Source organism: Pelobates fuscus, chromosome 7 (genome assembly GCF_036172605.1).
Source record: "Pelobates fuscus isolate aPelFus1 chromosome 7, aPelFus1.pri, whole genome shotgun sequence".
In the NCBI taxonomy this organism is placed as follows: Eukaryota; Metazoa; Chordata; class Amphibia; order Anura; family Pelobatidae; genus Pelobates; species Pelobates fuscus.
Window position 1 is genome coordinate 8,144,772 of NC_086323.1, and position 26,171 is coordinate 8,170,942.

Here is a 26,171-nt window from a genome sequence, read left to right on the forward strand (position 1 = left end):
TTATGTGTGGGGCCGTCAGTGTCGCACGTACGCACTCTGCTGTTGCGGTGTTTTTCTTAGGATAGTGTTTTGGAGTTTCTGAGTTCCGTGGCCAAGGCCTTATCCGTGGGTCGGGATGTGTGCTCTTGTCTCCTGGATAGTGGGATCAATTCCTGTAAGGGGAACGCCGGAGGGGCGTTGTGGGTTTCGGCTGCGCAACCCGTGGGCTCTCCGGGTTACGCTGGGCTTTGCCTGTTGGGGTTGCCTTTGGGACTGTATGGGGTTCCTGCTGGGCCTCCTCTAATGTTGGCTTGTGCAATCTGGCCCCCCTGTGCCTTTTCCGCTGACTTCCAACTGTTTCGCCGCCGCAGGAGGTTTTGGGTTTTGGGCCATTTGGGCTCTCGGGGGTGTGCTGCCACTACGCTGGCTCTGGCGGACTCTGGTGTTCTTGGAGGTCTCCTTTCTGGTGGCATGGTAGGCTTGTGGTGCCCAGCTCACGAACAGGTGGGTGGGTTTTCCTGGGGGACCATCGTGGGGTGATGCTGGCTGTCTTTCACATGTTACAGTACCCTTGCTGTTTGCTGTTTGAGTCTAGGGGCGGCTGGTCGGGGTTTTGTCCGGTTGTTACCGATGATGGCCGATGCTCTGTCTTGTTCATTATAGAGCGTACTTCGGGTGGAGGTGTCACGGAGTCGATTGTAAGGCAGTGGAGGTGTGGTCGCTTGGTCCAACGGTCTGCTGAAGCTGGTCTGTAGGCTGTCTATGGGGCGGCGTGGGGCCCGCTCCAGTAAGGTTGGAGTGTTCGGGACGGATGGGTATGTTTTCCTTTTGGGTTCCGGGATGGGACTGCTCATCTACATGTTTGGTTCCGTCTGTTGGGGGCGATTTCTGCGATTAGCGGGGCTCGGGCTTCCCGTTCATGTTACGGTCGTCGGCAAGTGGGAGGGTGTTTTGGTGGAGTTGACTAAGTGTTGGAATGTACACACAAAAAAGGTGGAAATAAATCACACCTAATGGGGGCGCTAATCGCAAGGAATAAAAAGTACCCTTGTAAAAAATAGTGAAGCAATAAAACTCTATATACAATAGAGTAATCTCTTAGAAAAAATTAGCTTTATTCTGCATCACAGTGCAGTAAAACCATATAAAAAACATAAAAACAAGATATAATAATCTCTAATGCACAAATAATACACAGTGAACAGTCCTATTATGAGACCTGGGAAAACAAGCCCTGCATAAACCACTATATAACCAGAGTGAAGTATAAGATAGACTAATCAGCTCCTGGTCGCGACCTCCAGGGCTGAAGATACTTGCAACTCGGTCAGTGGTAATGATGTTAAGGTCTCTGGACGTCGGCTGGATGATAGATGTGGCTCAACGCGTTTCGTCCCGCTGTATTCGGGACTTCCTCAGGAGCTGTGGATGGCCTCTGTTCTTTCCGGGGTCTCTTCTTATCTTCTGAAATTCGCGCGCAAATTAGCCCTATACGCATGCGCAAAACGGACATCAGCTTCCGTCTGAAATGTTGCCGGAACACAACATAGATGTGTCCGCCCCCAGTATCTGTCGGGAATGGCCGATGCGCATGCGTGGCTAAAATTGTGCGTCTGAAAACTTTATTAGCATCCGAAGTAGAGACACATTATAACATTAGGCTCCATTCAAAGCCGTTATATGTGTCAAAACTGTTCGTTACAATTGATGCTCACAATTACTATATGCAGCCTACAGTTTGCCACAAATAAAAGTTATATATGTAGAAAAAATAAATAAATAATAAAAAAATATTGGAAATGATTGTATTTAATAGATAGAAAAATGATCAATTAAATGTGGTGTGTACCAGTAAATTTATGGCAAACCTTACAATCTAAAATCAGAGGTTCTAGGGGCAAAATCTTACAATCTAAGGTCAAAGAAAAAAAACCTTCTCACTAGCAGGGTGTATATCATATGTTGAACTTCCATAACCATCTAGATATAATGATCGACATAGATACAAAATATATACATGCTTTCCAATAGACATATTGTGATGCAAAATGATACCTAATTTTTAAATTTTTTAAAAAATATTATTATTAATGCCTAAGTAATCTATAGCACTAAAGCGTAGTAAATAAAACACAGAAAAACATACCCATATGTGATATCTAGCATCGGGGACATTGCACATACATCAAAATAGATATGCTAAAAAAACTACGGAAAAAATACATTTCAACCCATATTACATAAAAGCTAAAATATCTAGGTCTGTGTTCAGACCTCGTGGAGTGGAAGATTTCATCTTATATATCCATTCTGTTTCTTTTTTGGCTAATGCTTTCGTAGTATCGCCCCCACGCCAGTGTGGAACCACTTTGTCGATACCTATACATACAAAATTATTAAAGACAAAAACAGGACATTGATTACAGTGTCGAGGAACATTATGTTTGTCACTTTTTTTATTTATACCATAAAAGTGTTCTCTTAATCTCTCGTGAAGTTTACGTATAGTGCGGCCTATATACTGCATACCGCATACGCATTCCAGCAAATATACTATATTTTTACTACTACACGTTATAAAGTGCTTAATTTCAAAAAGTTCTCCTGTAACAGAACTTTTAAAGCTGGTGGTGGATCTTTTTTGATATTTACAGGTACTACAATTACCGCATTTGAAAAAACCATTAGGTTTATTTGGTAGAAAATCTTTTTTTGAACCTTCAATTTTTAAATTTTTTTAAATTTTCAAAAAAAGATTTTCTACCAAATAAACCTAATGGTTTTTTCAAATGCGGTAATTGTAGTACCTGTAAATATCAAAAAAGATCCACCACCAGCTTTAAAAGTTCTGTTACAGGAGAACTTTTTGAAATTAAGCACTTTATAACGTGTAGTAGTAAAAATATAGTATATTTGCTGGAATGCGTATGCGGTATGCAGTATATAGGCCGCACTATACGTAAACTTCACGAGAGATTAAGAGAACACTTTTATGGTATAAATAAAAAAAGTGACAAACATAATGTTCCTCGACACTGTAATCAATGTCCTGTTTTTGTCTTTAATAATTTTGTATGTATAGGTATCGACAAAGTGGTTCCACACTGGCGTGGGGGCGATACTACGAAAGCATTAGCCAAAAAAGAAACAGAATGGATATATAAGATGAAATCTTCCACTCCACGAGGTCTGAACACAGACCTAGATATTTTAGCTTTTATGTAATATGGGTTGAAATGTATTTTTTCCGTAGTTTTTTTAGCATATCTATTTTGATGTATGTGCAATGTCCCCGATGCTAGATATCACATATGGGTATGTTTTTCTGTGTTTTATTTACTACGCTTTAGTGCTATAGATTACTTAGGCATTAATAATAATATTTTTTAAAAAATTTAAAAATTAGGTATCATTTTGCATCACAATATGTCTATTGGAAAGCATGTATATATTTTGTATCTATGTCGATCATTATATCTAGATGGTTATGGAAGTTCAACATATGATATACACCCTGCTAGTGAGAAGGTTTTTTTTCTTTGACCTTAGATTGTAAGATTTTGCCCCTAGAACCTCTGATTTTAGATTGTAAGGTTTGCCATAAATTTACTGGTACACACCACATTTAATTGATCATTTTTCTATCTATTAAATACAATCATTTCCAATATTTTTTTATTATTTATTTATTTTTTCTACATATATAACTTTTATTTGTGGCAAACTGTAGGCTGCATATAGTAATTGTGAGCATCAATTGTAACGAACAGTTTTGACACATATAACGGCTTTGAATGGAGCCTAATGTTATAATGTGTCTCTACTTCGGATGCTAATAAAGTTTTCAGACGCACAATTTTAGCCACGCATGCGCATCGGCCATTCCCGACAGATACTGGGGGCGGACACATCTATGTTGTGTTCCGGCAACATTTCAGACGGAAGCTGATGTCCGTTTTGCGCATGCGTATAGGGCTAATTTGCGCGCGAATTTCAGAAGATAAGAAGAGACCCCGGAAAGAACAGAGGCCATCCACAGCTCCTGAGGAAGTCCCGAATACAGCGGGACGAAACGCGTTGAGCCACATCTATCATCCAGCCGACGTCCAGAGACCTTAACATCATTACCACTGACCGAGTTGCAAGTATCTTCAGCCCTGGAGGTCGCGACCAGGAGCTGATTAGTCTATCTTATACTTCACTCTGGTTATATAGTGGTTTATGCAGGGCTTGTTTTCCCAGGTCTCATAATAGGACTGTTCACTGTGTATTATTTGTGCATTAGAGATTATTATATCTTGTTTTTATGTTTTTTATATGGTTTTACTGCACTGTGATGCAGAATAAAGCTAATTTTTTCTAAGAGATTACTCTATTGTATATAGAGTTTTATTGCTTCACTATTTTTTACAAGGGTACTTTTTATTCCTTGCGATTAGCGCCCCCATTAGGTGTGATTTATTTCCACCTTTTTTGTGTGTATATTTTGTCTTCACAGGCTTTTGGAGTGTGCCTGTAGGGAGGCAGCTTTTCGTTCAAGGTAGTTCCTTGTGTTTGGTTTTATTCTTTTCTTTTGTAAGTGTTGGAATGGACTTCCTTCAGGTTTCGCAGCTCGATGGCTGTTGTCGGGAAGGGTAGGTTGGTTGCGATTGGCTGTTTCATCGATAGAATCTGTGCGATTCGTGGATGTTGCGGGGTTGACTTTCCGCATCCTCCTGGGGTGGGTGGGATGCACGGGGTAATGGTTGGGCTCCTTCCAAGCTGTAATGGGTTTCCAGGTTGGTCTGTAATATACCGTTCCGATCGGGGGGCGGTGCAGGGTTCCGTCATTTGCCTGTTTTCGTTAGGAGTACTGTTCCGTCCCTGGGATTGTTCGGCCTCCTCCCCGGTTTGGTTCTCGGAGATGGGTTTTTTGTTTTTTCACCCCCGCGTCCATTTAGTTGGGTTGTTCCTCTTGGGGGGCTCGACTTCCTGGATAAGGATGGTAGGGAATTCAAGGGGCATTTATTTGGGTTGGGGGCGGCTACGGACACCGCCAGGCTGGGCGTGCCTGCGCCGATGGTTCAGAGGGCTCAGGTGGTGGGTCCTTGGGTCGCCTTGTTGGTCTCTGCTTGCTTTTATTGCCGCGTTTACGGTCCCCCCCCCCCCCCGGACCGGGGAGGGCGGGGTTTTTTCTCGTGGGTAATTTGGGAAAGGAGGCAGGGGCGAGTGGTTGGATCTTCCGCCTTCTGGGGTCGAGGTTCGGTGGTCTGGCTCCGGTTACGTGAAGGGGGTGTGGCTCCTCCTCATACGGGGCCAGCTGCCCCGCCTCATGGGGTACCAGGGGTTTTGTCATCCCTGGGTGGAATGACTTGGGTCGGTGGTGTTTTAGGACTTGGGTGCTCTTCGTCCTGGACATGTTTCGCATTATGTTTCTTCCCCGAGGTTCTCAGGGGCTGGGCTGCGCGTATCGCCCTTTCCTGTTGGCAGTACACTCCGCAATGTGAGTGCCCTGGTGCGCTGCCGTCGGTCATCGGACTAGATGGGTTTCTAAGTTGTCGTGGCCATAACAAAATGACTAGACACATAACTGACGAAATGATTTAGGCGTAAAACAGCGGGGTTGTGGCGGGGGTATGTCCTTGCCAATTGAGTTTGAGGTTACGTTTAAGTAGATGGAATGAGATGAACAAGTTTTTTAAGGTCTCAAACCTCCCCTGCTCTAAAGGTTTAACTTTAGGTTGCCTGAGGTCTCGTGCCCATCGAGCGTGGATAAGGTCGGCTGATGGCAGGCATTGGAAGGATTTTTTATGACGAGGGGGGAGGTGAGAGGGAGTGGTGATTAGGAACCACTCCATGTTTTTATTGGCAAGGACGGTTGGGTCACTGTATAACACTATGGGTGGAGTTATATATGTATATATGTTAATTTATGCTTATTTATGTCTAATGTTTTGGTTACAGAAAAGAAGAGATTCAATAAATAAAGTTATGGATGTGTTATGCAGTAATTTAGTTGATAATAAATGCTGTGGCCTGTTTCATACATACTAAGTGGTCTGTCGTTATTGGGGGGGTTTAATGGGGTTAGAATTTGTTCTAGGCTGCATCGCGATTCCCCACTACGTACATACAAGGCCCTGGGGAGATAGCGCAGCTAAGCGGACAAGGGCACATGTAGGAGTGTGGGGATAGATGCATGGGATTGGTTGGGAAGAGTCTGTGGGTGTGATTATGTTCTGTGTAAGACAGTGTGGGGGAGGTCTTACCTCAGTGCCACTTGGGATTCGGGCCAGCAAACAGCTTCCCTCCCGCCCACCCTATACTATATTTTGTCACAGCTAGCCGGGGGTATGTCCTTGCCAATTGAGTTTGAGGTTACGTTTAAGTAGATGGAATGAGATGAACAAGTTTTTTAAGGTCTCAAACCTCCCCTGCTCTAAAGGTTTAACTTTAGGTTGCCTGAGGTCTCGTGCCCATCGAGCGTGGATAAGGTCGGCTGATGGCAGGCATTGGAAGGATTTTTTATGACGAGGGGGGAGGTGAGAGGGAGTGGTGATTAGGAACCACTCCATGTTTTTATTGGCAAGGACGGTTGGGTCACTGTATAACACTATGGGTGGAGTTATATATGTATATATGTTAATTTATGCTTATTTATGTCTAATGTTTTGGTTACAGAAAAGAAGAGATTCAATAAATAAAGTTATGGATGTGTTATGCAGTAATTTAGTTGATAATAAATGCTGTGGCCTGTTTCATACATACTAAGTGGTCTGTCGTTATTGGGGGGGTTTAATGGGGTTAGAATTTGTTCTAGGCTGCATCGCGATTCCCCACTACGTACATACATGTCCACTGTGTCCATCTCTATGGACGTTTCCCCACTGCTTGGGTTAGCGTGGTGTATTTTGAAGGCAGAGCATGACTATCTCTGTGTCACTAATGCAACAAATGTGTACATTGCATTCACTTCTGAAATTAAGTGTTATTTTTCTCTAGGTGCTCTGAGTACGCTGTCACTGTCAGCACCGTAAACGCTCATTATAACGGCAAAGCTTCTGCAGGCCCCCATGCCAGCGTTCAGTGTTAAATGAAATCACTTAGAAATGTTTTCATATTAGCAGAGGGCCGTGCCGCTCAGGAACCTTTGTTGCTTGTTATAGTCATTATCACTATCAGCTTCATTCAGCCTGGATCACAATGATGTCCCCAGCACTCTCAGCCAACCAATGCTGCCCAGGCTGGAAGGATTATCTACTGATATTAGGATTTTGCTTTATATATAAATTGTGATAACTATTCACCTACAAAGAATAATCCCATCTCCCAACCCATCTTCTCGTGTTTCTCTGGCCGTTTTGCCCTTGTTGCCTCGGTTCTGTCCTGTGCCAGACTTTGGACGTGGAATTTCTTGACGACGTATCTGTGAGCTTGGGAGAGTTGGGTCTCGTTACAGGTTTACGTTATCACAGAACCAATCTGGTGGGTAATAGCTATCTGTGGGTGCAATGCTGGTTCTGCAGGCGGATTGAGTTTTATTGTTTTATGTTTCATGTGTTATATTTTAATTGACATTCACATTATGTTTTAATAAACACCTTATCATTCTGTCTACGTCTTGCTGTTGTGGGGGATTCAGTCTTTGTAGTTAGCTGGGAATAATATCAGGATAATGTGCCTTCAAGAATAACTAAAATAACCAAAATGGAAAATTATAAGGAGAATTAGATAAATCATTTTATTGAGATAATAAAACATGATATTTATATGAAGTGTGGCACATGCACACGTTACCTCCTGCCATGCCCTCTGCAGTTGGCTGCGCAGTTAAAGTATTGATCGCAGGACGAGGGATGAGCCACTGTCAATATTTATTTGACTATTAGGGAATCATTACAGCAGACACATTTGCTGCTCAGTTCAAACAAAATTATGTAATGTATGTCTTTCCCCAGGAGTTCGCTTCACACCATCTCCTGCCAGCTTTAAAAGGCACAGACCCAAAATATCTATCTCTGTCTCCGTCTCCAATGCTTTCCCTTGTCGGAGGCCGTTTCATTAACACATAAAGATGGGAGAAACGTTCTGCATTGAAAGATTTCTTCATAAACTGGCAAACTGGCCGCATGTTCTAGGCAGTCACAGCTCGCAATTACCATATATTATATTACATAGAATATAACAATGCCGTTCGTATAACCGAACACACTGCTTCAAGAATTGGCGGCCATTTTTGTTTCCCGAACGCAGGTAGGGAGCTGAAAGAAGCACTGTAATAATGTAGACCTTTCCCCCCAGCAACAAGACGACACAAAGTTCTGGGAGTCAACTGAGCTTTATTTGGCCACACGCGGCTTTTATGCACAAACCCCTAGCATGGGGTCTACATAGCAAAATTACATGGGTTTCTTCCCAGGAGTCTCTGTGTCTAAGAGATAATTGAGCCCAAAATAAGATAACTCAATTATCGCATAGTTACAGGAACTAACATAAAACACATTACAAAATACCCCAAAAATACATCAAAATAATGCAGGAACCCCACAAAAGTCATATCCAAATACGTAGGTTGCGTCTGAGCACACAGTTGGTCGAAATAACGCTCAGGTCCTTTCGGTGGATTGGGATCGCAATTCGAAAGAAGTTTTGACCGGTCGGCCACGAGGGGATGTCCCAAAATAGTTCCACAGAAAAACAAGGCAATGACCGGTCATCTTTTGAGGGTTTCCATACGAACACAGACGAATGCTCCCCCTGTTTGGTAGTTCTTTTCTCGTGAACGCCATTCTCCTAACTGTTCGGGAAGGTGGATGGGCAGCAGTGCAAGTTTCCCAGTTGTTTGCGGGGCCGTGTAGCCGACATACAGTTCCACACACTCAACGACCATGTACCGCTACCTGCGTTCAGGAGACAAAATGGACGCCAATTATTGGAGCATGTGTGTTCGGTGATACGAATGGCGGCTACACAGGAAAAGAACTTGAACAAATTACTCATTTGTGGTTAACAGCTAGGGGTGGGTCAGTGATTATAAGCTGTTAACAAAGGGGACCAAGGTTGGTTCGGTAAACAAAAGGAATAAAAGTTTATTTAAAAAATCCATTCTGCTACAATACGTACTCTTGGTAAGTACTAACTACTGCTTTCACGACCAGAAGGCACCACTGGCAATGTATTCAGAGGGGACCCCCTCCATTGTGCCCTCAGCACCCCCATACATGCTACGCCACGGAGTATAATTTATGGGCAGAGAGTGTGTTCTATATTGAAGATATCTATATCAGCTATTAGAGCTGGCATAACGCACAGAATGTCACCGAATGAAAGCCTGCAGTGTAGCTCCGGAGAGGATCAATGTTTCTTACAGACGGTTCGTTTTAATGCGGCACAGATGGACTAGTAGCGGAGCTTGCTTTACACGTGGCAGGATTAGTTTTCTTCTCAATTTTGAAGCATCACTTGTGGCCTTATCTTATGGCTTGGATAAGGGGGGCAGTGCTGATTGCATGATACGAAGGAGCAGTTTCTCTGACACATCACTAGAGAGTAATGAGAGATCTGCTTGTAAGATCTTTAATCAGCCATGAATCATCTTCAAAGAGTCTCTTCAGTGCAGTCATCTTCCAACATTTAGGGGGGCTCTCGTTAACTCCTTTCATTATAGTGGGGGCTTCCTCGATCTGCTCCAATAACAGCTCCCTACAGCAACAAACAAACATCTCCACAGCTCCTTTTACTGACAGTGTCACTTCCGTCAAAGCAGCTCCTAGCAGCTCGCAAAGTAGGGAGAAGTGAATTAAACAAAAAGCGTATTTTTTTTCTTGGTCTTTTTTTTATATTCAGTGAGTTTAAAGAGAAACCGTTTTAATCCAAAAATATATGTTCTGTACATTTTTAGGTAAACTGCATAGGAAAAGTAAATATTTTAAATAACTTTGAATCTATAGATAATTGAGGAAGGCATCACAGCCTCCTTCAGAAGGCTCAGATAGGGCATTTCATGCAAATTTATGCTAATTCCATACTTTCTCATGAGTTTTTAATTAGTGTCAAAATGGTGTGAATCGTGCTCAAAGTGTGAGTCGTGCTTTCAAAACATATGCTGGATATTTACTTCAACAAAGAAAATGTAAAAAACAGAGAGTTAGCATCTCCTCCTTATGAAAGTGTTGTTGTGGGTTGTATGTCTAAGACACAGCCAATTCCTTTTAAAATCCAATGACTGCTCAGGGATGGGATTTTCTTTACCCAGGTAAGAAAGGCATTAAAACCATGTATTAAGAAATGAATACTTTCCCTAACGTTCCTGTACAGCTCTGCTTTGTCCCATTGTTTTGTATTTGACACATGAAGATGTACTATGTACAATTAGAATTTATAATACAAGAGAATCCAGTGCCATCCGCGTCTCGCGGCCCCAACGCTGTACTCTACACCTACGCCAACAGCACACAGATAATGTTAAATAATGCAAACAAACAACACACCGAAGAAAATAAAATCTAGACATTTGTAGAACTTCATCTGGCACGACATCAAGCCTTTTATTACTGCAGACACACTATAATAGGGCTTAATTCCGGAGACCCTCACCTACTGGTTAAACAAGTGATTAGGAACTCATTATTCAGTCATATCTTTTTACTAAATCATAATAGACTAACGGCACAGTTTCTATTCATAGGTAAATGCATTGGACAAAGGGTCAGAGGAACCATAGCTACGACAGCCCGCTGTAGCGGTTATAGTAGCAGGGGTCCCTTGGCTCCGTCCCACATACAAGACTCTAACAGTTTTTAAATAGTCTGGCCAATACAGCAAATCTTCTCTGATATATATCTAAAGCAGAGCGGCCCCTTCCACAATAGATATAGCAATCTAATTCCTATTTTAACCCACTCAACCAATGAATTCCGTCCAAACACAGGCAGAACTGATGTCAATAGTGAAGACGTGCTATGTGGCCAAGCTAACAGATCCTGATCACCCTCCACTTAAATTCTGTATGGCCTGCAGTGGTACAGTGACTTTATGGGGCAAATAGATCATTTTATATCAAATCCCTGCCTCTGGATTGCAGGACAAAAAGCGCCTGACTTAGAGCTGACCATTACGCCACTCTGCGCTAACAGTAGAGATTGGATTTGTTTACCCCTATATTGCTTGTACGCTGGCTGGGGAGATTTCTGAACCGGTCTATTGCTGCATCAGACAGTGCTGCAGCGCCCCCGCACTGTGTCCGACATATGCCGTACACCTATAAGGGTAGCCCGACTGGTCTGCCAGACATCATGTGCCTGGGTCCACATAAGTGACAAACCAATTTAAAGCTGTTTTAATATTACCTGTGTGATGGCACCATGGGACTACAGACACCATAACCACTGCAGCAGACTGTTGTGGGTCTGTAGATTGCTATTGGGAAAGTCTTTAGTTGAGGGTGTTTAGGGTGAGACTAGCAGAGACTAGTGTTGATTTGTGACTTTAAATGGACACTAGAGTCACTCAGAACACATTATCTCATTGAAATGGTCTGGGTGCAGTGATGCTGTCTTTATAATCCTACAATGTAAATCACTGCCGTTATGTAGAAACAGCAAGGTATTCATTAGAGGGATAAACCCATCTTTAGTGGCTGTCTTCCTGAAAACCACTAGAGACACGTCCATTGCATTGATGTGGAGGTTCATAGGAAAAGCATCGGATAAAAATTTATAGGAAAACAATGAACATAATGCATTCCTACTTGAAGCTTGGATCTGTGCTCTGTGAGGACTAGTATTGGATTGGCCATGGACAGAGGAAGCCATAGCTCCATGAGAACATTGCCGGAGGAGGCCATAGTTTCACCATGACATCACCAGAGGAGGCCATAGCTCCACCATGACATCACCAGAGGAGGCCATTGCTCCACCATGACATCACCAGAGTAGGGCATAGTTCCACAATTACATCACCAGAGGAGGCCATTGCTCCACCATGACATCACCAGAAGAGGGCATACCTCCACCATTACATCACCAGTGGAGGCCATAGCTCCACCATGACATCACCAGAGGAGGCTATAGTTTCACCATGACATCACCAGAGGAGGCCATAGCTCCACCATGACATCACCAGAGGAGGCCATTGCTCCACCATGACATCACCAGAGGAGGGCATAGCTCCACTATGACATCACCAGAGGAGGCCATAGCTCCACAATTACATCACCAGAGGAGGTTATTGCTCCAACATGACATCACCAACTGGATAAAGTTGAGGAAAACCTGTAGTTAAGTGTTCTTGCATAGCAAGATCACTTAATGTTATCTCACATATATATTATTCTTATTCTTATTATAGCCAAATTTACCACCCTAACTCCCCCTACAGTTTTTACACTACATAGACAGTAATATATCGAAACGTGCGGATTGTTCCCGATCGGATTGCTATTACTTTGTGGAACGTTTCGCCGAATGGTTCACGGAATATCGTCGTTCTTGTGGCGAAATTGGTCCCATAGGAATGAATGGCAAAATGTTCAAAACTAGAGTGGGAGCTGGCAAAAGCTGAAAAATCAGGACATGATTTCTAAACTGCCACCACTCCCTCATTTTCAGGCCCACCTACACAAATCTTATATCAAAACGTTCAGCTATCCCTGCTGCCACTAGAAATGTCCACGGCTAAGCCATAGTCCTGATAGTTTTCACAATATGACCATTTGTTTACAACTCACGCCATCCATTGACATTCATTGAAACTCCACTGTAGCCAGCTCAAACTTGAAGGGCAATTTCTAAACTGCGACTGTGCCTTTATTGTTAATATTTCAGAGACATACTATGCATCACAATGTAGGTCTGGGTCTTGTGATTCTCACAATATAAAGCTCTTCGCTGTAGGATGTATAGTTTTTAAAATATGACCGTTTGAAGATGGCAACCGCCAAAATACTCTGACTTGTGCCAGGCTGCAGCAGCAAGTGATGTCATAGACAGGGCCTTTTGCACCTGCTAATGTTTTTATAAGTGTATGTTTTAACCCCTTAAAGGGACATTATAGTCACCTGAACAACTTTAGCTTAATGAAGCAGTTTTGGTGTATAGAACATGCCCCTGCAGCCTCACTGCTCAATCCTCTGCCATTTAGGAGTTAAAGCCCTTTGTTTATGAACCCTAGTCACACCTCCCTGCATGTGACTTACACAGCCTTCCATAAACACTTCCTGTAAAGAGAGCCCTATTTAGGCTTTCTTTATTGCAAGTTCTGTTTAATTAAGATTTTCTTATCCCCTGCTATGTTAATAGCTTGCTAGACCCTGCAAGAGCCTCCTGTATGTGATTAAAGTTCCATTTAGAGATTGAGATACAATTATTTAAGGTAAATTACATCTGTTTGAAAGTGAAACCAGTTTTTTTTTCATGCAGGCTCTGTCAATCATAGCCAGGGGAGGTGTGGCTAGGGCTGCATAAACAGAAACAAAGTGATTTAACTCCTAAATGACAGTGAATTGAGCAGTGAAATTGCAGGGGAATGATCTATACACTAAAACTGCTTTATTTAGCTAACGTAATTTAGGTGACTATAGTGTTCCTTTAAGGACGGAGGACGGTTCAGGACCGTCATCGGCATTTTTCCATTGCCGACCGCTGACGGTCCTGAACCGTCCTAACTTTAAGATTTACTTACCCGATCGCATTCGTTCCCCCGGCGGCGATCGGCGGTGCTCCCGTTGTGGGGAGACTGCCTGCAGCCCAGACAGTCTCCCCATGGCAGATTAGGACCCCTGTGGCCATGTGATCGCTCAACAGGGCGACCACATGGTCACAATAGGTGTCTGTGTATCTGCCTGCAGGGGGACTGTCTGTGCTGACAGGCAGTCTCCCTGCAACTGTAAAATCAGAAAAAACAAAAAAAAAATAAAAAAATAAAGTTAAAGTTAATAAAAAAATAATAATTATATATGTGTATATATATAAATGATATATAAACATATATTATACCTATATAATATATGTCTATATATCATATATATATAATGTCATACTAAGTGTATTTTTATATTAATATGTACATATATTAATATAAAAATACACTTATAATTAAATTACACACGTATATATATATAATATATATAATAACTATATATATTGTATATATATATTATTATAAAATACAAATAATAAGTAATTTAAATTAAATTAAACATGTAAAAATAATAATAAAAATAAAAAAAATTATATATCTATACGAAATTTTATTCTAACTGTATTTTGATATTAATATATATATATTTATGTCAAAATACACTTAGAATGAAATTGTATATATATCTATGTATATATAAATAAATAAAAAGAATACGAAATATATATATGTCCATATACAAAATTACATAAATAATTATATAAATATACACGTAGACTTCAAATATATAAATATGCATATATATTTAAATTCTACGTGCGTATTTATGAAAATTTTTACATAATTAAGTTATTTTATTGATTGCAATTTAAGGGACCTGGCTGCCAACCCAGGCCGAAAGTCCAGAGAATTTAATTTGCTATCACTGTATTTTACCCTGTAACGTTCTACGACACCCTAAAACCTGTACATGGGGGGTACTGTTTTACTCGGGAGACTTCGCTGAACACAAATATTAGTGATTCAAAACAGTAAAACATATCACAGCGATGATATTGTCAGTGAAAGTGACTTTTTTTGCATTTTTCACACACAAACAGCACTTTTACTGATGATATAATTGTTGTGATACATTTTCCAGTTTTGAAACACTAATATTTGTGTTCAGAAAAGTCTCCTGTTCAATTACATAATGAGGTCTAAACATAGTTTTTGCTCACTTGTGCCATTACAGAGTGAACGTATACCATTTGCACATCAGACTGATCCCATCCATGAGGGCAGTTGTGCTGGTAGTCACCATCGCTTGGACCATATAATCTCTGGCCTTTCTCTGTTGCATCTATTTTAGTAACTGTTGGCCTCCATTTTCTACCGAGTTGATCCGCCTTGGGTTGGGATTACGTATTACTGGGTTTGCTGCTGGAGTTACGGATCTGTCTGTTCGTGTATGTTTGACACCTCTTGTAATTTACCAGATGCCTCTTATGTTTAAGTCACCCTGTGCCCATTATAGGTGCAGGGTGTATATTGTTTTTAATGGTTAGATGGTTTGTATGCTCTCCTCTCTTGCTGATGCTTTCTACCAACTAGGTGGATTTGGCTGTGAAACCTGCCCAGTGCCACGTGTTATGTGTAGCATCACCTGTTGGTTGCAACTGTATGTGCACTGCCAGAATAGCCAGACTTGGTAATTTGCATATTCAGGTAGATTTGCATATTATCATTTCTGCAAGCAGGGGATATATTTTTTGTTTGTTTTGTCTTCCCCACCCCTTTATCAGTATGTTAATGTGTTATTATAAGTTCCTGTATGATTTGGTTATTTGTATTTTATTGAGGTTGTCAAGGTAAGTTTAATGTAATGTGCATATGGGCTAATTCTAAGTAAAAAAATGAAGCTGAGTGTGTTAGTTCCTTTTGGAACTGTGTGTCCTGGTTAATTTGTTCATGGATCCCAGTAACAGATCCTTCAGGCCTGTTAGCTGGCTTCTTGGTCCCTGTAGCCTGTAGCAAAATAAAGAAAGAGCTAGACATGGGAGCTGATCACGCTCTAGATGGAGGAATGGATACCTGTTTGGGAGAGGGGCTGAAGAAGCAAAGGCAGAGGGGATGATACCTAAATGCCAGTAACCGAAATGCCGGCGAGATCTCTCTGCACGAGAGATACAGTAATCCCGGATGATCGTTTTGACCTTCTTTGGGCTGATACACTTCTAGGCACAGTGAGCACAGGGGCCACCTCTGGATTACCTTTTAGCTTATTGAGAGCCCAATGCATTGCAACAAAACAGAACATATGAGAACTCTGAAATCGGACAAATGCTTAGAGGAACTCAATAACTTGCCCTTCAATGACTTGCATATTTGCATATTTTGCATGGCATTGAAGAAACACAATCTTAGAGCTAATGTATCTGGGGCATATTTAAAAAAATTGACGGACAGATTTAAAAAAAGATTAATGAAATATGAATTGAGAATTGAGATAACATGTGAGGTTTAGCTTGGGGTTAATCCCCAAGTTTGTATCATCACAGTTTGCACCTAAATCCATGTCCTTAGTGAATAGATCTCCACTTTCCATATAGAAGCTGCCTTTTGGTGTGCTCGCACTCTGTCAGACCGAGTGATTGGTACCTTCTCTGCTCAGAGACCAAGGCAGTCATTTTCCTTTCACTTTCTCGTTTCCCACTGAGCTTCTTACAATGAATTCTTTGTGTTTTATGCAAATGCTTTTAATCACTTAAGGAGAGAAATGAAATTCTGGGACTGCACAACAAAGAATATGTTAGATAGTCTATATGACGCTCTACTGGATGGCATCTATGTGCTCACACACTCATCCTTCTCTACCAGTAACCACGTGTGATAAATCTGGCCTACTATTAACAAACGCGTTTCAGGTTTTAGACATTTTAGTATTTGGTACAAAGAGAATGGGAGCAAGGGTGTCATGTCATGATTCCCTTTTATTCCAGAAGTTTGGTCCTTAAGGGGTTAAAGAAATGTAATCATATTTTTTAAACAATGTATATAGACTTTTTTTAAGAAAATGTCACTATTTTTCTGGCTGAGCGGCCATGTTGGGTCAGTCTCTACTGTGATCTGACCAACTGCTGCTCGGCCTAACTTGCTGCTGCTGCAGGTTCACACACAGCAATCACATCAACAGCAAGTTAGGCTGAGCAGTGGTTGGTTCGATAACAGTAAAATCTGTAAGTAAAAAATAGGAGAACCGGATTCTAAGGATGTAACGGATCACCTGGCACCCCGACTGGGTACCTCCGTTAATGGATGCTCCTAGCGCTTCCTGAGGACTCCAAGCACTCTGGCAGACACCACAATCACCGAATCCGAGAAACCTTTTAAATTCTCCCAAGCATATGAATGCTGTAGACCATTGAATAGGAACCATACGAATAGGCTTGTACTCCTAGCAGTCAACTGGAACAGCATGCAATAAATCCTTCCCCCAATAATGAGACGACACATCACTTTGAGGGTAAAACAGGAACTCTGGACTGGCTCATCCAGCCTGGCTTTTATTACACTTGTACACATACAGGCCACACCCAGGGGGAGGCATAAAATAACCAATCACATACATGGTACAACCCACACATCCCCTCCCCTCAGATAACCAGTTAACATAATTATACAGCCAGGAAAACTACAGTTTTTATACATGTGCTGTAACTTTAAATCCATACATCCAATCTTCCCAAAAACTATATTTAGAATCAGCACACTTTAAACATACACCCTTCCAAAAATCAGCCAAATCCCTCCAGTGGATCAAAAGTTAGCTGGAGGTCCCTTTATGACCGACCGCAAGCACATTTTCCTGCCCAAAACAGTTCCATAGATTTGGGCTGTGCGGTCGGTCAATTTCATGCCGAAAAACGACTAAGTCCCATTTCGAACGGGAGCTGCAAGTTCAGTATGGAAGAAGGTAAGGGTCAGCGGTGTTCAGCAAAATGTGTAGCCGATTTCAGTTCCGCAGAATCTTTAGCATACACCGCTGACCGCATTCGACTGAACAAAGATGGCCGCCGCCACGTGCAATTAACCTGCAGTAACCTCACAGCCTGGGAGGTAAATTGCCTGCACACTTTAACTTCTGGGTGGTCCGCCTGTGTGGTACTTGGTTCAGTAAGCCCTATTTACTGAACCAAGTGGGAGAGAGCCAGGGGCAAGTTATTTTACAGGTCTGGGGACATAGTCTTAAAGGGACATTGTTCACCAAAGTTACAAGATGTCCCCAGACGGTTCTTAAAGGGCCATACACACCAAATAAAAGTCCATACGTTTTCAGGGGCCATAGTCTTAAAGGGTATTGTTACCCAAAGTCTCAATATGTCCCCAGACAGTTCTTAAAGGGCCAGCAGCAGTACAATAAAATACCATTCACTGTGCTTAAAGGGCCAGTAGCCGCCATATAAAGTACAATATGCCCCAAATAACCCAGGGGCCATAGTCAGTAGGTAGGAGGCTAGCAAACAGGCTTCTCCAGGGCCCAGTGGCGAGGTTGGTTTCGCCCCATTTCTCCCCTTTTCCAAACAGACTAACAGGGTACCTGACCTCTTGCCGGTCAGTGCCCTTGTTAGTCCAGCAGCCCACCCACAAAACAGAAACAGCAGTACAGCCCACCCACAATAAATGGTTACTACACCTGGGTAAGGGAGAATCTTGTCCATGTCCAGGTGCCTTACCACGGCTGTGTGGGGGACTGGTAGGCTGCCTTGGTGGGTTGCTGAGGGGGCAGAGACCAGCGGTACTCTGTCCTGGTGCCAGCACTACCACGGGAGTAGTCTGGTTGGAGCCTGGTTGCTGGAGACCGACTGTCTCCTCTTTAGCTGCACAGTTCTGCTGCTGGCGACCGACTGTCTCCCCTTTGGATACATAGCTCCGCTGTTGGAGGGGGAGACCGGCTGTCTCCCCTTTGGCTAAGCAGCCTTGTTGCTGGGGGACAGGACTGACTGTCCTTACACCCTGTGCTGTAGGTGCAGAGACCACAGTCCCATCTGCACAGTTGTGGGGCTTACAGTCTCCCCCTGGTACATTAAGCTGCCGCTGGGGAGAGGTGGTAACCAGCTCCTCTCCCATTAGAACACTCTGCCGCTGGGGAGAGGTGGTAACAATCTCCTCTCCCACGCATCCTTTCAGTCTTTGTGGAGGGAGACCGACTGTCTCTCCTCCCAATGCAGTGTCCTGCTGCTGGGGAAAGTAGACTGGGCTCCCTTTTCCCAAAAAATCAAGCTGCTGCTGGGGGGTAGGACCAACTACCTCTGCCCCCTGTAACTCAGCCTGCCGCTGGGGAATGGAGACTGGGCTCCCAATTCCCCATAAATCACGCTGCTGCTGGGGGGTAGCTGAAAAACGAAATGATGGAGAAGGTAAGGGTCAGCGGTGTTCGGCAAAATGTGTAGCCGATTTCAGTTCCACAGAATCTTTAGCATATACCGCTGACCACGTTCGACTGAACAAAGATGGCCGCTAGGACGTGCAATTAACCGGCAGTAACCTCACAGCCTGGGAGGTAAATTGCTTGCACACTTTAACTTCTGGGTGGTCCGCCTGTGTGGTACTTGGTTCAGTAAGCCCTATTTACTGAACCAAGTGGGGGAAAGCCAGGAACAAGTTATTTTACAGGTCTGGGGACATAGTCTTAAAGGGACATTGTTCACCAAAGTTACAATATGTCCCCAGACGGTTCTTAAAGGGCCATACACACCAAATAAAAGTCCATACGTTTTCAGGGGCCATAGTCTTAAAGGGTATTGTTACCCAAAGTCTCAATATGTCCCCAAACAGTTCATAAAGGGCCAGCAGCAGTACAATAAAATACCATTCACTGTGCTTAAAGGGCCAGTAGCCGCCATATAAAGTACAATATGCCCCAAATAGCCCAGGGGCCATAGTCAGTAGGTAGGAGGCTAGCAAACAGGCTTCTCCAGGGCCCAGTGGCGAGGTTGGTTTCGCCACAAAGGACATCCAACAAGGAAAGAAGTTTTCAATGAAGCAATTCCATATTCAGTGAGGGTTTTTAAAGATACAATAAAACATGGTACAACAATACAAATCAGATATGTGTATAGATAGCAAAACACATATAAGTGTGCGCAAAATATATATCGCTGTATGAAAGGGGGAAGACAACATCTAAATGGACAGTAAACACGTTTCACTTCTGGTGCAGATAGCTTGTCGAAATCCTGTCAGTAAGAAGGGCCTGATAGCGAGGAGCAGAGTAGGGACCATAATTGAATGTGACGGCAGATAAGAACCATTCGGCCCATCTAGTCTGCCCAATTTTCTAAATACTTTCATTAGTCCCTGGCCTTATCTTATAGTTAGGATAGCCTTATGCCTATCCCACGCATGCTTAAACTCCTTTACTATGTTAACCTCCACCACTTCAGCTGGAAGGCTATTCCATGCATCCACTACCCTCTCAGTAAAGTAATACTTCCTGATATTATTTTTAAACCTTTGTCCCTCTAATTTAAGACTATGTCCAATTGTTGTGGTAGTTTTTCTTCTTTTAAATATAGTCTCCTCCTTTACTGTGTTGATTCCCTTTATGTATTTAAATGTTTCTATCATATCCCCCCTGTCTCGTCTTTCCACCAAGCTATACATGTTAAGATCCTTTAACCTTTCCTGGTAAGTTTTATCCTGCAATCCATGAACCAGTTTAGTAGCCCTTCTCTGAACTCTCTCTAAGGTATCAATATCCTTCTGAAGATATGGTCTCCAGTACTGTGTACAATACTCCAAGTGAGGTCTCACCCTCTTTCTACTGCTAATACCTCCCCCTATACAACCAAGCGTTCTGCTAGCATTTCCTGCTGCTCTATTACATTGTCTGCCTACCTTTAAGTCATCAGAAATAATCACCCCTAAATCCCTTTCCTCAGATGTTGAGGTTAGGACTCTATCAAATATTCTGTACTCTGCCCTTGGGTTTTTATGTCCAAGATGCATTATCTTGCACTTATCCACATTAAATGTCAGTTGCCACAACTCTGACCATTTTTCTAGTTTATCTAAATCATTGGCCATTTGGCTTATCCCTCCTGGAACATCAACCCTGTTACATATCTTAGTATCATCAGCAAAAAGACACACCTTACCATCAAGACCTTCTGCAATATCACTAATAAAAATATTAAAGAGAATGGGTCCAAATACAGATCCCTGAGGTACCCCACTGGTGACAAGCCCAAGCTTAGAATATACTCCATTGACTACAACCCTCTGTTGCCTGTCATTCAGCCACTGCCTTACCCATTCAACAATATTGGAATCCAAACTCAAAGATTGTAGTTTATTGATAAGCCTTCTATGTGCAACAGTGTCAAAAGCCTTACTGAAATCTAGGTAAGCAATGTCTACTGCACCACCCTGATCTATAATTTTAGTTACCCAATCAAAAAAATCAATAGGATTAGTTTGGCATGATCTCCCTGAAGTAAACCCATGTTGTCTCTGATCTTGAAATCCATGTGATTTTAGATGTTCAACAATCCTATCCTTTAACATGGTTTCCATCACTTTCCCCACTACTGAAGTAAGGCTTACTGGCAGAGGCGGCTCTCTAATTAGGCGGTTTAGGCGGCCGCCTAAGGCTTCGCGCTGGCTGGGGCCTCGCAGCCACCTAAACCGCCTGTGGGCAGACTGTGTCAGGTCCTCGGTCACTGACACCAGTCTGCCGCTCCACAGTGAGCAGAGCTGCAGACCATGTGTCTCGCAAAAAACGGCCAATCAGAGCATTGCCGCGGGTTACCACGGCAACGCTCTGATGGTCTCGCAAGATTACATGGTCTGCAGCTCTGCGGAGCTGCAGACCGGGAGCAGTGGCCACCTGACCACCAGGGAGCCCACTGGACCACCAGGGACTAAAGGTAGGCTCTCTCACCCCCCACCACACTCAGCCTCCCTACCACCCTCCCCACCACCCTCAGCCTTATCACCCTCCCTACCACCCTCAGCTAGCCTCACCACCTCCCTAACACCCTCAGCCTCCCCACCACCCTCAGCCTCCCTACCACCCTCAGCCTCACCACCCTCTCCACCACCCTCAGCCTCACCACCCTCAGCCTCCCTACCACCTTCAGCCTCACCACCCTCCCCACCACCCTCAGCCTCACCACCCTCCCCACCACCCCCACCACCCTCAGCACCCCACAACCCTCAGCCTCAGCACTCCCCACCACCCTCAGCCTCAGCACCCCCCACCACCCTCAGCCTCACCACCCCCACCACCCTCAGCCTCCCCACCCTCCCCAATACCCTCAGCCTCACCACCTTCCTCACCACCCTCAGCCTCACCCCCTCACCACCCTCAGCCTCACCACCCCACCAGCCGCAGCACCCCCACCACCCTCAGCCTCAGCACTCCCACCACCCTCAGCCTCACCACCCCCACCACCCTCAGCCTCCCCACCCTCCCCAATACCCTCAGCCTCACCACCCTCCTCACCACCCTCAGCCTCACCCCCTGAGCCTCACCACCCCACCAGCCGCAGCACCCTCACCACCCTCAGCCTCAGCACCCCCACCACCCTAAGCCTCAGCATCCTCAGCCTCACCACCCCCCACCACCCTCAGCCTCACCACCCCACCACCCTCAGCATCACCCTCCCTCTCCACCCTCAGCATCACCACCCTCAGCATCACCACCCTCACCACCCTCAGCATAACCCCCCTCACCATCCTCACCACCCTCAGCATCACCCCCCCACCCCAACCACCCGCAGCATCACCCGCTCACCATCCTCAGCATCACCCCCACCCCCTCAGCCTCACCCCTCACCACCCTCAGCCTCACCCCCTACCCCCCTCAGCCTCACCCCCTCACCACCCTCAGCCTCAGCCCCTCACCACCCTCACCATCAACCCCCCTCCTTCTCACATCACGCCCTCCTTCTCACATCACATCACCCCCCCTCATTCTCACATCACCCCCTCACTCTCACATCACCCCTTCACTCTCACATCACCCCCTCACTCTCACATCAACCCCCCCTCACTCTCACTTCAACCCCCCCCTCACTCTCACATCAACCCCCCTCCTTCTCACATCACCCCCGCTCACTCTCACCATCAACCCGCTCTCCCTCTCACCATCATCCCCCTTTCCCCCTCACCAACACCCCCTCACACCATCACCCGCCATACACACAACACACTTCAGTCTCAAACAAAAACGCAAACATGCTCACAGAGACATACATTCTCACACACAAGGATACTCTCTGTCACACACACTCTCAGGCACATACACAGGTAAAATGTGCATCAATGTGTATATGTGACACTTTTTTGTTAGTGGGGCCTCATGTTTGAGTTTCGCCTAAGGCCTCATAAAGTCTAGAGCCGCCTCTGCTTACTGGCCTATAGTTGCCCGACTCCTCCCTATTACCTTTCTTGTGAATGGGCACAACATTCGCTAACTTCCAATTTTCTGGGACTACTCCTGTTAACAATGATTGGTTAAATAAATCTGTTTATGGTTTTGCTAGTACACGACTAAGCTCTTTTAATAACTTTGGGTGTATTCCATCAGGTCACATTGACTTATTTGTCTTTACTTTTAACAGTTGAAATAGTACCTCTTCCTCTGTAAATTACTCATTTGTCCTTTTTCCTAACTGAGGCCCCTTTCGTTCATTTTCATATGTAAATACTGAACACAAATATTCATTGAGGCAGTCAGCTAGACCTTTATCATCTTCTACATACCTTCCTTCTTTTGTTTTTAATCTAACTAATCCTTGTTTTACTTTTCTTTTCTCATTTATGTATCTAAAAAATGTTTTGTCCCCTTTTTTACTGACTATGCTATTTTCTCTTCTGTGTGTGATTTGGAAGCTTTTCTATCTTGCTTAGCCTTTTTCTGCCTAATCTTATAGATCTGTCTATCTTCCTCACCTGTTTTTTTTATAATTACTAAATTCTAACTTTTAGTTTTTTACTATATTGGCCACATCTGCGGAGTACCACAGTGGTTTCTTGATTTTTTTGCTTTTACTGACAAGCCTAATGTAATTTTCTGTTGCTTTTAGCAGTGCAACTTTTAAATAATCCCATTTCTCTTGGACTCCATTTAATTTGCTCCAGTCTAATAATGACTCCTGTACACATATTCTAATTTTAGAAAAGTCTGTTTTTCTAAAGTCTAAAACTTATTTTTTTGTGTGGTGTGACTCAGTCACTGTTCTTATATTAAACCACACTGACTGATGATCACTGGATCCTAAACTTTCACCTACAGTTATATCTGATACCAAATCTCCATTTATTAACACTAAATCTAGTATGGCTTCCTTACGAGTTGGCTCCTCAACGACTTGTTTTAGAGACAAAGCCAGTAGGGAGTTTAGAATATGTGTGCTCCTGGCACAAGCAGCTATTTTGGTTTTCCAGTTCACACCAGGAAGATTAAAGTCACCCATGATGATAACTCCCCCCTTCATTGTAATTTTAGCTATTTCCTCAACTATTAGATTATATAACTCTTCTATTTGACCAGGGGGCCTATAAATCACACCTATACGAGTTACTGTGGGATCTCTAAATTCTAACGTAACCCAAACGGACTCTATGTTCGCCTCACTAACTTTTATTAGGCTAGATTTTATGCTATCCTTCACATACAGGGCCACCCCTCCCCCTTTTTTGCCTCCCCTGTCTTTTCTATATAAAGAGTACCCTGGTATTGCTATGTCCCAGTCATTTTTCTCATTATACCATGTCTCAGTAACAGCGACTAAATCTACACTATCAGTTGCCATTATTGCCACAACCCTTATATACTCCTAAAATCACCACCCACTAGGAATGTTTAACACCTAGGTAGGCCTCTGCTTATTTGCAAACAATAGCTAATTTAAACAGCAAACAATAGCAAGTAGCTAACTAATCAAATCAAATGCCTTATAATTACCAACAGGAAATAAAACCTTGTGCAATCAGTAACCTTTTCCTACAGATGAATCTTACCTGTAACAGTAAAAAAGAAAACTCTTAGCACAACTCTTAGACAGTTGAAGATTCTGTAAAACTCTCCAGTAAAATATCTCCAATCACACACACTTTGTAGCAGCACTTAGATGAAGCAACCAAGCTATATATAATGCCAGTGGTAAGGACCAGCGTAAGGACCATCCTGCCAGTGGTAAGGACCAGCATAAGGACCATCCTGCCAGTGGTAAGGACCAGCATAAGGGCCATCCTGCCAGTGGTAAGAACCAGCATAAGGACCATCCTGCCAGTGGTAAGGACCAGCATAAGGACCATCCTGCCAGTGGAAAGGACCAGAGTAAGGACCATCCTGCCAGTGGAAAGGACCAGAGTAAGGACCATCCTGCCAGTGGTAAGGACCAGCGTAAGGACCATCCTGCCAGTGGTAAGGACCAGCGTACGGACCATCCTGCCAGTGATAAGGACCAGCGTAAGGACCAACCTGCCAGTGGTAAGGACCAGAGTAAGGACCATCCTGCCAGTGGAAAGGACCAGAGTAAGGACCATCCTGTCAGTGGAAAGGACCAGCGTATGGACCATCCTGCCAGTGGTAAGGACCAGCGTATGGACCGTCCTGCCAGTGGAAAGGACCAGCGTAAGGACCATCCTGCCAGTGGTAAGGACCAGCGTAAGGACCAGAGTAAGGACCACTTTGTCAGTAGGAAGGACAAGAAGAAGGCTGCCCAGATGAGCAGACCTCAAGCAGTGTGAATAATGCAGGGCACAAATGGAAGACAAACTGTTGACTACTATTAGAGGACAGAGCATCTTCCTAGGAGTTTATGGCGACAAAGTTTCAGCCGTAAGACAGGTTGATTTTTTTCCATGTTTTTTGACTGCTCATTATCAAGCAGACCAGGCTTTGCTATAGCTATAAGAAATGTTTTCCTGTTTGTTTGGATTCATTATTCTTAGTGTGCACACGGCGTCTAATGCAAATGTGAGAGACTGGCCACAATCCTGCACGATCCAATGGAGCATCTGTTCTCTTATTTTTAGACATATTGGCGTTTGATGATGCTTTTTATTTAATATTTATAACTTTACTCTTCTTGCTGAATAAATATTTTGTTTTAATTCATCGAGCTAAAAATGCAACTTCAATAGAACCGCTTATTAATATACCCATAACAATCTTTAAATCAAGATACCTATTTATCTACACGCATACACAAATATAAGAAGAAACGAGAAATATCACGTTGCTAATCAATTAATAAATACAAAGTAAATTAAAATCACTGTGGCTCAGGATGAAGGTCAGTCAAGAAATAAAAAATAGGAAAAGAGCATTAAAAGGACAATTGTCACCTCAAAACTATTTTAATACAATGATCCTTTTACCAAGAACATGCAACTTGGGTCGGACAGTGTTTGAAAACTGATAGTTAGTCCTTATGGTCTTCCTGGCAGCTCTGGTGGGAGTGAAACACCGAAGATCATAGAGACTAACTGTCCATATTCAAACACTGTCCAACCCAAGGTGTGTGTATATTATTATTATTATTTTATTATTTATATAGCGCCAACAAATTCTGTAGCGC